The 14790-nt window shown below is 43.7% G+C and overlaps 1 long non-coding RNA gene across 1 annotated transcript; it reads right to left on the bottom strand.

Annotated features, from left to right (window-relative positions):
- Window positions 1-4286: 4286 nt before the first annotated feature.
- LOC116087589 lies at window positions 4287-10507 on the bottom strand. Its single transcript, XR_004117502.1, has 4 exons — window positions 10424-10507; window positions 9519-9689; window positions 7741-7794; window positions 4287-4416 (listed from the first exon to the last, which is right to left on the bottom strand). It is a non-coding gene; the product is annotated as an uncharacterized LOC116087589 (long non-coding RNA).
- Window positions 10508-14790: the final 4283 nt, after the last annotated feature.

Genomic DNA, 14790 nt, shown 5'->3' with positions numbered 1-14790 from the left:
ACATCCAGGACAGCTCCAGAAAAGCAACACACAGATGCTCCGGTCTACTCTCACTGACATGGGTCTGCTCTTTCCTATTCACAGAGTTCCACAGACCCTGGACAGCAAGAAAACAGCCAACTCTCCTAAGACTGGACCAAGAACCCCATACTCATTTCCTTAGGTTTCTCAGAGACACATCACCCCAAACTCAGCAGGAAGTAACTAAAGATCATGACAATCCTATTCCTGCTTCACCAACACCTCTTTTTAGTTTTTCTTTTTTTTTTTTTTTAAGATTTATTTATTATTATACATAAGTGCACTGTAGCTGATTTCTGATGCACCAGCAGAGGGCGACAGATCTCATTTTGGATGGTTGTGAGCCACCATGTGGTTGCTGGGATTTGAACTCAGAACCTTTGGAAGAGCAGTCAGTGCTCTTACCCACTGAGCCATCTCACCAGCCCCAGTTTTTCTTTTTTTTAATCAAACCAAAACAGAGGAATGTTAGCATTCCTTCTAGGTTCTGTCCCACTATGCCTGACTTAGTACAAAAAGGGATGCTTGCCCCCCCCCACTATCCTACTCTCTTCCCTCTCTGACCCTTCTCTCTCCATTCCCTTCCTCCTTCTACATGTTCATGGTCAGTCACTATTCTTTTCCTCTTCTCTCCTCTTCTCTCCTCTCCTCTTCTCTTCTCTCTCTCTGTCTCTCTGTCTCTCTGTCTCTCTTTCTCTCTCTCTCCCTGTCTCTAAATAGACTCTATTCCATACTATATCCATCCTGGGGCTGGTACCTCAGCAGGAAGGGATGTCTCAGCATGGGCCCGCAGAGGCACCCCTTTCCATCTCACTATACTATGCCTCTACCAAACACATGCTTGGTTCTTTCTTTCTTTTTATAAGACACAACAAATAATACAGACCACAAGTCCTCAGCTATAAGCAGGAGTTGTAGTTTGAGTTCAGGTGCTAGTTCTCTGGAGCAGGCCTGTGATTGGCTAATGATTATTCTTCAAAGAAAGTTGCAGCTAAGTTATTTGTGCCCAAGCCATAAAAACACTGAATGTAAGTTTCATTTTGATAAAAACTAATGACCACATTCATTTACCCCATAAACACAGATTTAGAGGCCCCTCTTCTGAGATGTCCTATTCCTGTTTGACCAGTTTTTCCTGTTAGACCTGTGAAACTTCTATCTCCACTTAGAAGAAAAGAGCCCAAGGTTCCTGGGCCTGTGAATTCCTGGAATATTGGCCATATCCTCTGTCTTATTAAGACCACGCTTGTTTAGCACTAGCATGAGGATTGGTGAATCCTCACTCCTCTTTCTCTTTTTCTTGCTTTTGTGTTTGTTTTGTTGTCTTTTGAGACAGGGTTTGTTTTTGTTTTGTTTTATTTTGTTTTGTTTTTGTCATGGTTTGAATATACTTGGCCCAAGGAGTGGCACTATTTGGAGGTATGGCCTTGTTGGAGGTGTGTCACTGTGGGCATGGGAAAGACAGATAACATGTATCCTAGTTGCCTGAAAGTGAGTCTTCGACTAACAGCCTTCAGATGAAGATGTAGAACTCTCAGCTCCTCCTCTTGCACCATGCCTGCCTGGATGCTGCCATGCTGATGCTGCCATGCTCTTGCATTGATGATAATGGACTGAGCCTCTGAACCTGTAAGCCAGCCCCAATTAAATGTTGTCCTTATGAGAATTGCCTTGGTCATGGTGTTTGTTCACAGCAGTAAAACCCTAACTGAGACAGTTTTGTTTTATACATTTTATTTTTGTTACAGAGTTTCTCTCTATACCCTGGCTGTCCTAAATTCAGAGATCCACCTGCCTCTGTCTCCCAAGTGCTGCTGGTATTAAAGGCATTAATATCATGCTGGGCTTTGAGACAGACTTTTACTTATCCCAGGATGGCCTTGAACTCCCTGTGTATAACCAAACCTAGCCTTTAATTCTTGGCCCTCCCAGTTTTACCTAACAAGTACTGGAATTACTAACATGCACTACCATGCTCAGTTTGAATCCCAAATACCTTAAGACCTAGAGATCTCCCCTCCCCCCCCCCCCCCCCCCTTTTTTTTGTTTTTTTTGGTTTTTGTTTTTTTTGGGACAGGGTTTCTCCGTGTAGTCCTGACTGTCCTGGAACTCACTCTGTAGACCAGGCTGGCCTCGAACTCAGAAATCCACCTGCCTCTGCCTCCCAAGTGCTGGGACTAAAGGTGTGTGCTACCACCGCCAGTCCTTTCTCCCTTCTTAATGAAGGTAGTATGGGATGTGGGATTAGATTGTGTCTCAGTCACACAGTGTTTCCTGGATAATGTCTCCTCTAATGGGTGAGAAGGTCTCACCTTTGAGTCTTTCTTTCATTCTGTCCACTGTTAGATTATTTGCTTAGTACACTCCTCTTCGAGCCATCAGAGTATAGAGGAGAATGATTCCCTCCCCTGTAGCTCATCTGAGCAGTTTCTAAGTTCTAGGACATCTGGGATGCCTGTCTGGTCCAAGATCACAGAATTTTGGGCTGGTGAGATGGCTCAGTGGTTAAGAGCACTGACTGCTCTTCCAAAGGTCCCGAGTTCAAATCCCAGCAACCACATGGTGGCTCACAACCACCCATGATTAGATCTGACACCCCCTTCTGGTGTGTCTGAAGACAGCTACAGTGTACTTAATTATAATAATAAATAAATCTTTAAAAAAAAAGTAAACAAAAAAAAAGATCACAGAATTTTAACCTTCCTTGGAGCCTCACAAGCATCCTGTGATTTCAGTTATCACTGTCCCATGATGGGAGAAGAGTTGGTACTCCAAGGTTAAGGAGCACCATATGAGAGCCAGAGACACCAAAATCAGATGTGCAAGAGCTGAGATGTGACCATCTCAGATGTGCAAGAGCTCAGAAGGTTCTAGGAAGAGGGTCAGACTGTAGGTAGGTGTGGTGCTTTTGAACTCCCTCTGCAAGGAGGAAGCAGGGGAAGAGGCTAAGGGAGCAGTGCAGAGCCCGATGGGTAATCTCACTACTTTATTACTTTGACTCTTTGAAATAAGGACTAGTTTATGAAGAGAGGGGAGATGAGAAGAACAGGGGTGTGTGAAGGGTGGTGGCCATGTGGGTGAGAACAGCCAAGGGTCCATTAGAGACAGGGTTTCAGGGAGACCTAGGTTAACCATCAAGCTGTGACTTCTCACTTCTAGAAATTCCAACAAGTCCATCCCTGTGTCACTTTGGTAAAAGTCTTGGCATCTTATAATCTTTCTTGTAAACTCTTCTAGCCAGGCTTGATGGCATCTGCTTGTAAGTGTAACTACTGCAGATGCTGAGGCATGGATTCAGGGTTCAGGAGTAGCCTGGGGAACATCGAGTCTGAGATCTCCATTTAAAAGAAAAGAAAAAAGATTCTTACCTGATCTTGCTTCAGCTCTTTTGTTTTGTTCTTGCTTGGTTTTTCTGAGTCTGAGTTTCACTGTGTAGTTTATTTTTGCCTCACCCTCAGAATCTCCCTGCCTCAGTTTTCCAAGTGGATAGACTACAGCCTATATCACCATATCTTGTTCTCTTTTTCAGTTTTACAGTTATATACAGTGCTAACAATAAAATAGCTTCTATAAACAAAAACAAAATCAACTTTCAGATACTAGAAGCCTAGACCTTGTCTCCAACTTCCAGGCCTCTTTTCTTGTGACTAAAATATCCTAGGACCATCAAGTTTCAGTACAGGCCCTGCATGAAACCTCTTTGAGCTCTGCCATTTATCTCTAGAAAGGCGCTGAATCCAGCAAGAAGGGCAGGGCATGCTGACATCTGCTCTTCAGAGGCAGAAATGGATGTGGTTTTCTTTCTTTAATTTATTCCCAGGCTGCTCCATCCCCCACCTTCATAAACTAGTCCTTATTTCAAAGAGTCGAAGTAATAAAGTAATGAGATTACTCATCGGGCTCTGCCCTGCTCCCTTAGCCTCTTCCCCTGCTTCCTCCTTGCTGAGGGAGTTCAAAAGCACCACACCTACCTACAGTCTGACCCTCTTCCTAGAACTTTCTGAGGTCTTGAACATTTGAGATGGTCAGTGTCTTTTCTCCTCCTCCTCTTCCTCCTCCTTGTTTTTTCAGATAGGGTCTCACTATGTTGCCTCAACTGGTCTTGCGCTCTTTACATAGACCATGCTGGCTCTGAACTCACAGAGATCTTCCTGTCTCTATCCCTTAAGTGCTGGGGTTAAAGATGAGCACCACCAGGCCACTCCATATACGAAGTCAAATCAATGCCTGGTTTGTGATAAGCATTCAGTAAGCCCTAGACATTATTATGATTATCTGTGAATTTATTTTAATAAGTCAGATGAACTATTAAAATTCATTTTAGGCTTTTAAGTAAAAAAGAAAGTCTTCTTGTTTTCTGCAAGTGTTGCCTCCAGGACTTGCTTTAATGAATTGCTAGAAAGAAATGATTTATAATTACCATATTGTTGGAATTCAACTAGATACTTCAAAAAGGTGAAAAAGAACTCCATTTCTTGAGTGGGATAAATATTCCCCTTGGGGTTCTGTTTACAAACTCAAATATTTTGTAAGCAAATAGAACTAAGATAAACCCCAGCCCTCATTTTAGTGAAATGATCATCAAGCTGTTCTGAGCTTTAAGTTTCTGCCTTGCAGACAAGGAACTGTTGCCCAGTGAAATTCCCTAATTTCAAAAGCACCAGGTGAAAAATGTCTATTCCAGGTCTTTGTTTCACACATCTTTATTCCAGCGCTACATAAAATAGAGTAATGGGCAACCTATTGTACAAATATAGTCAAATTTCAAACACACATATGTGGATTATCTAAGGCAGGTATCTAACCAACAGTGCATTCATTTCTTGCTATTCTACTCACCCTCTATTTTCACTGACCCCCAAAACACACTCAGTCAACTCACTAACACACTCGCATTTATATTCACACAAATAAATTCATGTTCACACATTTGCAGGCACTCATGTATAACAACATCTCTCTCTGTCTCTCTCTGTCTCTCTCTGTCTCTCTCTGTCTCTCTCTGTCTCTCTCTGTCTCTCTCTCTCTCTCTCTCTCTCTCTCTCTCTCTCTCTCTCTCTCTCTCTCTCTCTCTCTTTCTCTCTCACACACACACACACACACACACACACACACACACATTTTGCCCAAAGCAGGCAGAGCTCAAAAATAGTATGTCTTGTTCTCTTTCTCTTCTCACTGGAGGCTTCCCTTTCTGAATCACACAGTGAGGGTGTGGCAGGAAGGGAGAGAGGAAGGAAGGAGAGGAAATCACGGTATATATCCTGGCCCAGCAGTGCAGGCTGTGAGAAGCAGAAGGCGCTTGCTCCCTGTGTGCTGGCATCCCTCCTGCCATTTTACTGAAATTTGAGGGTGTTTTTCTCTCTACAGCACCCACGCTCCTTCCCTTTCTGCCAAAGCTCCTTGTTGTGACAGAGGAGATGCTGATTTGGGGGTGGGGAATGTAGCTAGGTAGCCTCTATACTGAGTTACAGCTCCCCCTCCAGGAACAGTGCTGGGGGAGATAGACTACAGACAAGTGTTGGATTTACTGACCACCCTACATTCCAACAGTACTGGTATGTACACATAGCTGTATACTTCCCTTATATCCATACAGGGACACACATACACACACACACACACACACACACACACATACACACACACACAAGACCCTAGATAGATAGATAAATAGATAGATAGATAGATAGATAGATAGATAGATAGATAGATAGATAGATAGATAGATAGATAGGCGGATAGGCAGGCAGACAAACAGATAGATAGATAAATAGGTGTGAATAAAAGCCACACATGACCCAAATCCCTCTCCTCTGATGGGCCAGAGAAGAGCACTAGGTGCTCTTGCAGCACAGGAGAATGGTGAGTCTCTTCTTAGCCATTTGGCTTAGCATAGTAAGTAAAGAGGATGGTGAATCTTGAGTGTCTGCCACTGTCCAGCACTTTCTGATAGAGAACACCAGAGGCAGTACTCTAGGACTGACCTTCCTCCTCTGAAGCAGTCTTTGTGAGGACGACCCTGGGGCTTTTTCTAATGACTCCAGTAGCATACTCTAGAAAGCCAGACACAGGTTCTGGTCAGGGGGCCAAAGAAGGATGGCCTGCTCTCCCAGGCCCAGCTGAGAGCAGAGGTCCTAAGTGAGTTTGAGGCAGAAACCACATTGTGTAAGAAAAAGGAAGGACTCAATCTCTCAAATTCTCTCAAGCTCTAGGAGAACCAGCCAATGAAAACTGAAAGCTGTGGTGAGGTGGTATTCAGTTATAACTCTTAACAATTAGAAGCTAAGGCAGAAGGACTGTGAGTTCAAGGCTAACCTGAGCTATATAATGAGATCTTGTCTCAAAAAACAAGGAAGGGAAAAAAGAAGGGGGAGGAAGGAATGGAAGAAGAGAGAGAAAAGGAAGCCAGATGGATATACGTGTCAGGAGATACAACATTGCCATCCCAGTTAGGAAAGCCACAGGACATTATTATTCTACTTTGTTAGGATAGATGAGATTTTGTGGGTTCCGCTGCAAGTAGTCAGTGCAAGATGGACTCCATCCTTTCGAGTCACTGCTAGACAAGTGTGCTGCTTTCCCTGCCTATAGCCTATCAGGCATCTACACTAGTCCTTGAATGTTATGTACATTCTTTTGATTTAAAGACACTATTGAAGAGAAAGTTGAGAAAGCTTGTGGTTCAGAAATTAGTATGATTTGATCGGGGTCAAATGACTAATAAGTGAATTCACCCCAGGGAGTGAATTGGGATCTTTCCCTTTCTTCCCCAAGCCAAGGGGCCCTCTCAGCTTCCCCTGAGTCAGCGGCTGGTGATCAGCTGGTGCTGAGAGGTAGAAGTCTATCCACCGACTTCTTTCAAGGGAGAAAATGTAGGGAGGCTCATCTTTAACACAAGGCCAGGGTGGGCCTGTCCCTTGTCCTGTGCAGGCAGTCACAGGGGCAGGGGTGGGTCATCTAGAGCCATGTCTCCACCAGGACCTCAGGCTTTTTTTGCCAGTGTATTGCACAGCTGCAAAAAGCCTATCTCTGAACATCCAAAGGATGTGTCAATTGAGAAACATTTTTTAAAATAATAAGCACATGTGATACAGTCTGTTTGCTCAGGCCAGTGTGCTGTCTAAATTGGTTGTCACGGAACACCCTCCTCCTTCCTCCAGCTCCTCCCCATCCTGGGTCTTGACTGTTACCTACCATGTGTTCTGGCCAGAGAGCCTTTCTCTCATCCCCTCAGGCTGGGTGATTCAACCTGCAAACTGAGCTCTTTGCCGAGACCTAGAGGTCTCGCCTAGGCCAGGCCCTGTGTGTGTGTGTGTGTGTGTGTGTGTGTGTGTGTGTGTGTGTGTCTCAGTTGGTAAAGTACTTACCATGCAAGCATGAGGACCTAAATAGTTCTATACTCTGGACACAGAGAAAGCTGTGTGGGGGCAGTGCACGCCTGTAATCCTAGCACTAGGGAAACCAAGACAGGACTCTTGGAGCTTGTTGGCCCGCTAGTCTAGCCAAACTGGTGAGGTCTGGGTTTAGGAGGTCCCTATCCCAAAAAAATAATGTAAAGAACAATTAAAAAAAAAAAACAACCAAAAACATCTGTGGGGGGAGCACCCTCATAGAAGCAGGGGGAAAGGGGTTAGGATAGAGGCCTTGCGGAAGGGGATAACATTTGAAATATAAATAGATAAAATAACCAATAAAAAATAAAAAATAAAAACTTACCTGATGTCAGCCTCTGGCCTCTATATGCACCCCCACACACATAGAGACACAAAGCTAAAAAAACAAAAAGCCATGGAGGGATCAGAATAGTCTCTAAACTGCTAAAAACATCAAAGAGCAAATCATAGGGTTACTACTATCTAGCCAGGAGCTTTCTTGTAAAGAACTAGGGTATACCATTCCCCGGAGAAATAATCCAAATGGGCCTATCAATCACTTAAACAGGAACACATCCCTCAAGAAGCTGTCTGTCCCAGATTTAAGAAACAGTATACAGGAAGGCATGGCGGCACACACCTTTAATCCTAGTATTCAAAAGGTAAAAGCAGGTGGATCTCTGAAAGTCTGAGGTTAGTCTGGTATACTCAGTATACTCAGTGGTATACTTCAGGCATGCCAGGACTATGCTGTGATACCCCATCTCAAAAAACAAAACAAAACAAAACAAAAGCAGCAACAACAAAATGGATAGTATAAAGCCTACCTAAAACTTGGGTTGACTCACGGTCACTCCGGCCACTGCTCCATCTCACCCTGCATAGTGATTTCCTTCACCATGCTTCCTCGGTTACTGTCTACTCCCACCCTGGACAGGCCCTCTCTTCACCTTGTAGTAAATTCCACCTATCTCCTACTGTCTGTGTACCTTGCTTGAAGTCTTCCAATGGAAACCAAAAGACTGAAGAGCTGAAGGGATGCCAAAGTAAGGTCCTAGTACCAACATAACTGAAATTAGGAAAGGAGATTCTTCCCTTGAAAGTTCTAGTCTCTCTTTATCACAACTATGACGTGTTTTGAGGTTGGAAGAAACTCATTCTTGAAATACAACTCTAGTTCTCCCTGCTATGCTCTTTAGTCTTATAGAGAGGACACTGCATTTTTTTTTAATGACAAAATTTTAGGGTTTCCTTGTTGGTCTTTGTCATTGTTTGTTTGTTTATAGACAGGATCTCACTCTGTAGCCCAAGCTGATGGTATCAAAATATGGCAATGTTCCCACCTCAGCTTCCTGAGGGCTGGGATTACAGATGGATGCTGTTGTGCCTAGCTAATGATAGCATTTGTTTATATTTGACCACACACACACACACACACACACACACACACACACACACACGCATGCTGCACAGGAAAAATTATAGAGCAGGTAAAAGATTTAAAAGAACACATGGTGGGGAATGGTTGGAAGAAAGCATCAAATCCCCTAGACATAGAGTCACAGACCACTGTGACCAACAATGTAGATGCTAGGAACCTAACCTGAGTCCTCGGGAAGAACAGTCAGGGCTCTTCATTGCTAGCTGATTAGCAACCCAAGTTGAACAGATAGGTTCTTTTGACAAAGACCAAGAATAATAATTCCATTTCCACCCAGAGCTTTTCTTTGAAAAATGTACAGCATTCTCAGGCTGAGCATAGAAGTTGAAACTTGGGCTAGCAAAATGGCTCACTGCACTGGTGAGAGCATTTTCCCTGCAGTCTGATGAGAGATCCCAGGAATAGAGAAGATAAGGGCTGGAACATAAGCACTCAGTTGCTGACTACACAGTGGCAGTGGCTTCTTTTTCCTCTTTCTCCTCCTCCTCTCCTTCCTTTTTGCTACTCATATTTTATAAAGCACTCTCTCATAAACCACCATATGTAGGCATGGCATTACTCCACTGATTCAAGGGAGCTGAGATAGAAAGACTACTGAGAGTCAAAACTGGACCCTGACCTATGGTGCAACACCATCTCAAAACAAAGCAAGACAAAACAGGCCCAGGGATATAGCTTACTTGGTAGAGCTCTTGTTCAGCGTGCACAAAGCCTGGGCTCTATCCCCAATACCACATTGAAACTTGGCATAGCCTGTAAGCTTAGAATGGAGAGATGGAAGCAGGAGGGTCAGAACCTCAAGGTCATCTTTGGCTGTAAGGAGAGTAAAGGCCAGCTGGAGACCTGAGACCCTGCATCAAATAACAGAAAACTTAAAACAAATAATCTTACATAGCATTTAACAATAACCCTGTCATTAGCTGGGGCAGATGGTACTAATTCCATTTCATCACTGAAAAAAATGGGCTCAGGGTACTTAAATTGCCCAAGCCATTGAAGAAAAGCTGGAAGCCAGGGTTCTGGCTGCACACAGCACAGCTTTCCTTGCCGTGGGAAGAACAGTGGGTAATTCAAGCAGACAGAACAGATGAAGAAAGAAGTGGAGAGCACAGGTAAGCACTGTTACACTTCAGCAACTCTGAGCATCTCTTTAAGGAGCTGCAGCTCTCTGTCTCCTCATCTAATTAGTACCCGTTTGCCCCGATCACAGGTCCAGCTCAGGACGAGGAGAGAGTTACTGGCAGACAATTTCAACACAGCAGAAAAGCTGGAAGAGAAGTCCACCATGTCTAAAATCTCATTAGCACTGCGGATCCACACACATGCATCAGACCTGCAGGTTGTCACTTGTACGCTACTAAGCCTGAGGCCTGAAATAAATTAGTTTATGTCTCAGAAAAACAAAGATATGTTGCTCATATTAAGTATTTCTGTGGATTAAAATGCCTTGTACTGTTGTATGGGTTGGCTCTTTTCTCAGGACATGGCTGAGTGTTTAGAAGGTTATCTACCACACCCTCCACACAAACCCACCTCAACCTCTTGGCCCTGCTCAGCTGCTCTCCAGTGGGGACTGGCCACCTACCTGTTGTCTATCAGAGCAAAACACTGAGGCTCCCGGGTAGGGGGCTTCAGCATCTGTTTTTGGACTGTGACTGCCTTCTGGGGTTGCCCTGGCAACCAACTGCCTGAATGTGTTTCTTAGAAAAGCCTGGGAGTTAGGGAGGAGGGAGGCAGTCTCTGAACAAGAAAATGCAGGGAACAGGCCAGGCATTATCTGCCTTTCCTCCTCCGAGTCACCACTATCCTGATCTTCTCCAGGTCAACAGGACCAGTCAGAGCAGTCAGAGACTTTCCTTGAAGACAGTGTGTGTGTGTGTGTGTGTGTGTGTGTGTGTATCTAAGAGCATATCCTAAGTTTAACCCACATTTAAACCCCATGTACCTAGCCAGTCCTTAGCTAGTTCATACTATCTGCCTTTCAAATGACTAATAGCATTCATCTTATAGGTTTCAAAATCTCTCTTCCAAGTAGCCTATGGACCCCAAAAAAGAATATGCAGCCCTGCTGTGAAATCCAGTAACTAGCCAGGCACAATGCTCCATGTCTGTAAACCCAGCACTTAGTTAGTAAAGGTTGAAAGATCATTTCATGTTCAATGTCATCCTAAGCTTCACAGTATTTTGAAGCAAGTGCTACACTTGATCCTGTTTTAAACAAACCAGGGCTAGAGAGATGGTTCAATGGTTAAGAATACCTGATGCTCTTGCAGAGGACACAGTTTGATTCCTAGTACCCACACAGGGGTTCGAAACCACCTAGTACTCTAGTTTCAGGGGATATGATTCTCAGTTCTGACCTCTGTAGGCACCAAGCACACCTATGTGCAAATACATACATGCAGGTGCAGCATTCATACATGAAAAAGTACAATAAATAAATCTAATTTTAGGGCTGGAGAAATGGCTCAGCGGTTAAGAGCACCGATTGCTCTTCCAGAGGTCCTGAGTTCAATTCCTAGAAACCACATGGTGGGTCACAACTATCTGTAATGGGGTCTGGTGCCCTCTTCTGGTGTGAAGAGAGCAATGGTGGTGTACTCATATACATAAAATAAATAAATCTTTTTTTTTTTTAAATTTATTTATGTATGTGAGCACAGTATTGCTGTCTTTAGACACATCAGAAGAGGGCATTGAATCCCATTACAGATGGTTGTGAGCCACCATGTAGTTGCTGGGAATTGAACTCAGGACCTCTAGAAGAGGAGTCAGTGCTCTTAACCACTGAACAATCTCTCTAGCCATAAGATTTTTTTGGTTTTTTTTTTTTTATCTTTTTTCCTTTTATTTTTTATATTTATTTATTATTTATTTATTATAAGTACACTGTAGCTGTCTTCAGACACACCAGAAGAGGGCGTCAGATCTCATTACGGGTGGTTGTGAGCCACCATGTGGTTGCTGGGATTTGAACTCATGACCTTCAGAAGAGCAGTCGGTGCTCTTACCTGTTGAGCCATCTCACCAGCCCATAAATCTTTAAATAATAATAATAAATCTAAGTTTTAAAACAAGCCAGGCAGTGGTGGCACACAACTTTAAGTGCTCACCTGCAGTCAGGAGACAGAGGCAGGTAGATCTCTGAGTTTGTAGCCAGCCTGGTCTACAGAGTGAGTTCCAGGATAGCCAGGGCTACACAGAGAAACCCTGCCTTGAAAAACCAAAAAAATAAAACAAATACATGAATAAATAAACAAACAAATAAGAACAAAACCAAGCAATCATAACCTAGCAAAATGCTCGGCACATAGGCACAAAGAAAGTGCTGTTGAATATAAGAGACTGAATGAGAACACTGGGATCTGACAGAAGCAGCAGCAGAAGCAGCAGGGAGCTTTTCAAGCACAGGCTGGAGGAAGTAGCAATCTGATATGATTCAGCTTCATCTACAGTGTAGGCTGTGGAGAGGAAGGTAGGCCAGGTCGAACCAGGACAGACTCCAATGCTGAATTAATACATCTGGGCCAGCACAGCAGCACACTGAAAGCAGCACTTCAAGAAGACAGATCTGACCAGGTGTGGAGGACGGACTAGGCAAAACCAGCAGGCAGGGAAATTAGTCAGGAGACTGTTTTGACAGCCCGGATTTGATGTGTAAAGGGTCTAGACAAGAGCGGTGATGGGGGAAATTCAGGAAAGAAATAAACCACCCAATTCCGTTGGATGGCTTCTTCCTGCAGCCTAGCAACATTAGCTGCTGCCTACCCTCAGTTAATCAGGACCCTGTGGCTGCCACCTGAGCTGCCTGGTCCCAGAGTTCTGTGCCTTACAGAATGCTCACTGCCAGCTAGGGGGCTGCTACTGCTGACAGGGACTGGGTGGAATAGATGGGGTGTTTGAGAGCCAAGGAAAGCATTCCCTACAGTCCTGAGGGCCACTATGCATTAGTAGATGTGTCACATAAAAAGATTTGACTTCCTGTTCAGATAACTTTGGGGAATTCCAGGTTAAAAGTATGAAAAACAGAATAGCTTCTCTATTAGACTATGTCAAGGAGGATATATGCTTGTCAATTTAAAACGGAAATTGGAGTCTTTTTACTGCCACGCCCTAAAAGAGCACTCACCTGGAGGATTCTGCAATCAGGTCTGCTTGCCTTTCTTCTTGTGGGACACATCTGGACTGCATATGCTGAGCACATGGCCTGCACATCCTTCGTCCCTCCTTAGAGCAGCGACTTCACCCACAGCACTAACTCTGTGGCAGTACAGAAGCTGCCTACGGGCTCTGAGGAATCTGCTGCAATCGAGTCCTAATGCTACCAACTCATAGCTGCCCAGCCCTGGTGTACTTTCAGTTCATTTATGTACACAACAGGGGAAATATGAAGCCTACTTCAGAGGGGTTTGACGATTACACCAGGGAGTTAAACCAATCCAAACACTTTGTACTAGGCCTAGGACAAAGGGGACCCTCAGTTGTGAGCTTTTGTTTATTGTTGTTTGTTTTGTCTCCTAGAACCAGGTAGTCTATGATAAGAGCCCATCCCTTCTGGGCAGTGGTGCTGCACCTTTTTTCTCAGCAGTAGGAAGGCAGAGGCAGTTGAATCTCTGAGTTCAAGGCTAGCCTGTTCTAGAGATTGAGCTCCAGGATAGCCAGGGCTACACAGAGATAAACCCTGTCTCAAAAAAACACAACAAACGAGAGACCAACCAAGTCCTGAAACCATAGTACTGAACCAGGACAGGGCAATCTGCTAAGACGTGAAGAGGGGAGAACAACAATCTTGTTCTATTTTAAGAACCAGGAATGGAATTTGGGGCCAGAGGACTAGTTACAGAGGTAAAGCTGAAGGGATGGAGAATCACAGCAAGGACAAAAAAAATCTCATCATTCTTTGTGCCCAAAGTTTTGGCTATCTTTATGCCTTAGTTGATTTTTTTTATTGCTATAAAGAGATATTAAAAGTATGTACTGTTTGTTCTTGCAGAAGACCTGAGTTCAGTGCCTAGCACCCATGTTAGGTGGCCCAAAACTGCGTATAACTCCAGTTCCAGGAGGATCTGGGATTTGATACCTTTGGCCTCCACAGGCACTTGAACTAATGCGCACATACCCACAGAGACAAATACATAATTAAAAACAAATCATTTTCTAAAATATGCTTGAGTATAATATATTGAGTATATATTTATGTTGAGTATAATATAATCGAGTACACATTTTTAGATTTATATTTTAAAAATATAGAGATTGGCCAGGCAGTGGTGGTACCCGCCTTTAATCCCAGCACTTGGGAGACAGAGGCAGGAGGATTTCTGAGTTCAAGGCCATCCTGGTCTACAGAGTGAGTCCCAGACAGCCAGAGCTATACAGAGAAACCCTGTCTCAAAAAACCAAATAAATAAATAAATAAATAAATAAATAAATAAATAAATAGAGAGACTGGACTAGGCATGGTGATCTACACCTTTAATTCTAGTATGTGGGGGCAGAGGCAGGCAAACCTCTGCAAGTCTGAAGCTAGACAGGACTACATAGAGACCCTGTCTCAAAAAAACAAATTAAGAGACCTCTAGAAATTTAGTTTTACAATTCTGAAATTCAGAAGTTCAAGATTAAGGATCTGACATCTACTGAAAGCCTCCTGATCCTTTCTCTCCTTTTCTTCTCTTCCTTTGCTTCCTTTTAGGTATTTGTTTGAACGGGGTCTTTTTTGTTAGTTGTTTGTTTGTTATTGTTTTGAGATTGGGTTTCTCTGTGTAGTCCTGGCTGTCCTAGAACTTACAGTGGACCAGGCTGGCCTTGAACTCTCAATCATCCTGTCTTCACCTCCCAAGAGTTGGCATTACTGATGTGTACTAACATGCCTGGTTTATGGGTGTTAGGTATTGAACCCAGAGTTTCAAGTGTGATAGGCAAACATACTACCAATTGAGCTCCAACCTC

Source organism: Mastomys coucha, unplaced genomic scaffold (genome assembly GCF_008632895.1).
Source record: "Mastomys coucha isolate ucsf_1 unplaced genomic scaffold, UCSF_Mcou_1 pScaffold13, whole genome shotgun sequence".
NCBI lineage: Eukaryota > Metazoa > Chordata > Mammalia > Rodentia > Muridae > Mastomys > Mastomys coucha.
This window is presented reverse-complemented; position numbering and strand designations above follow the sequence as displayed.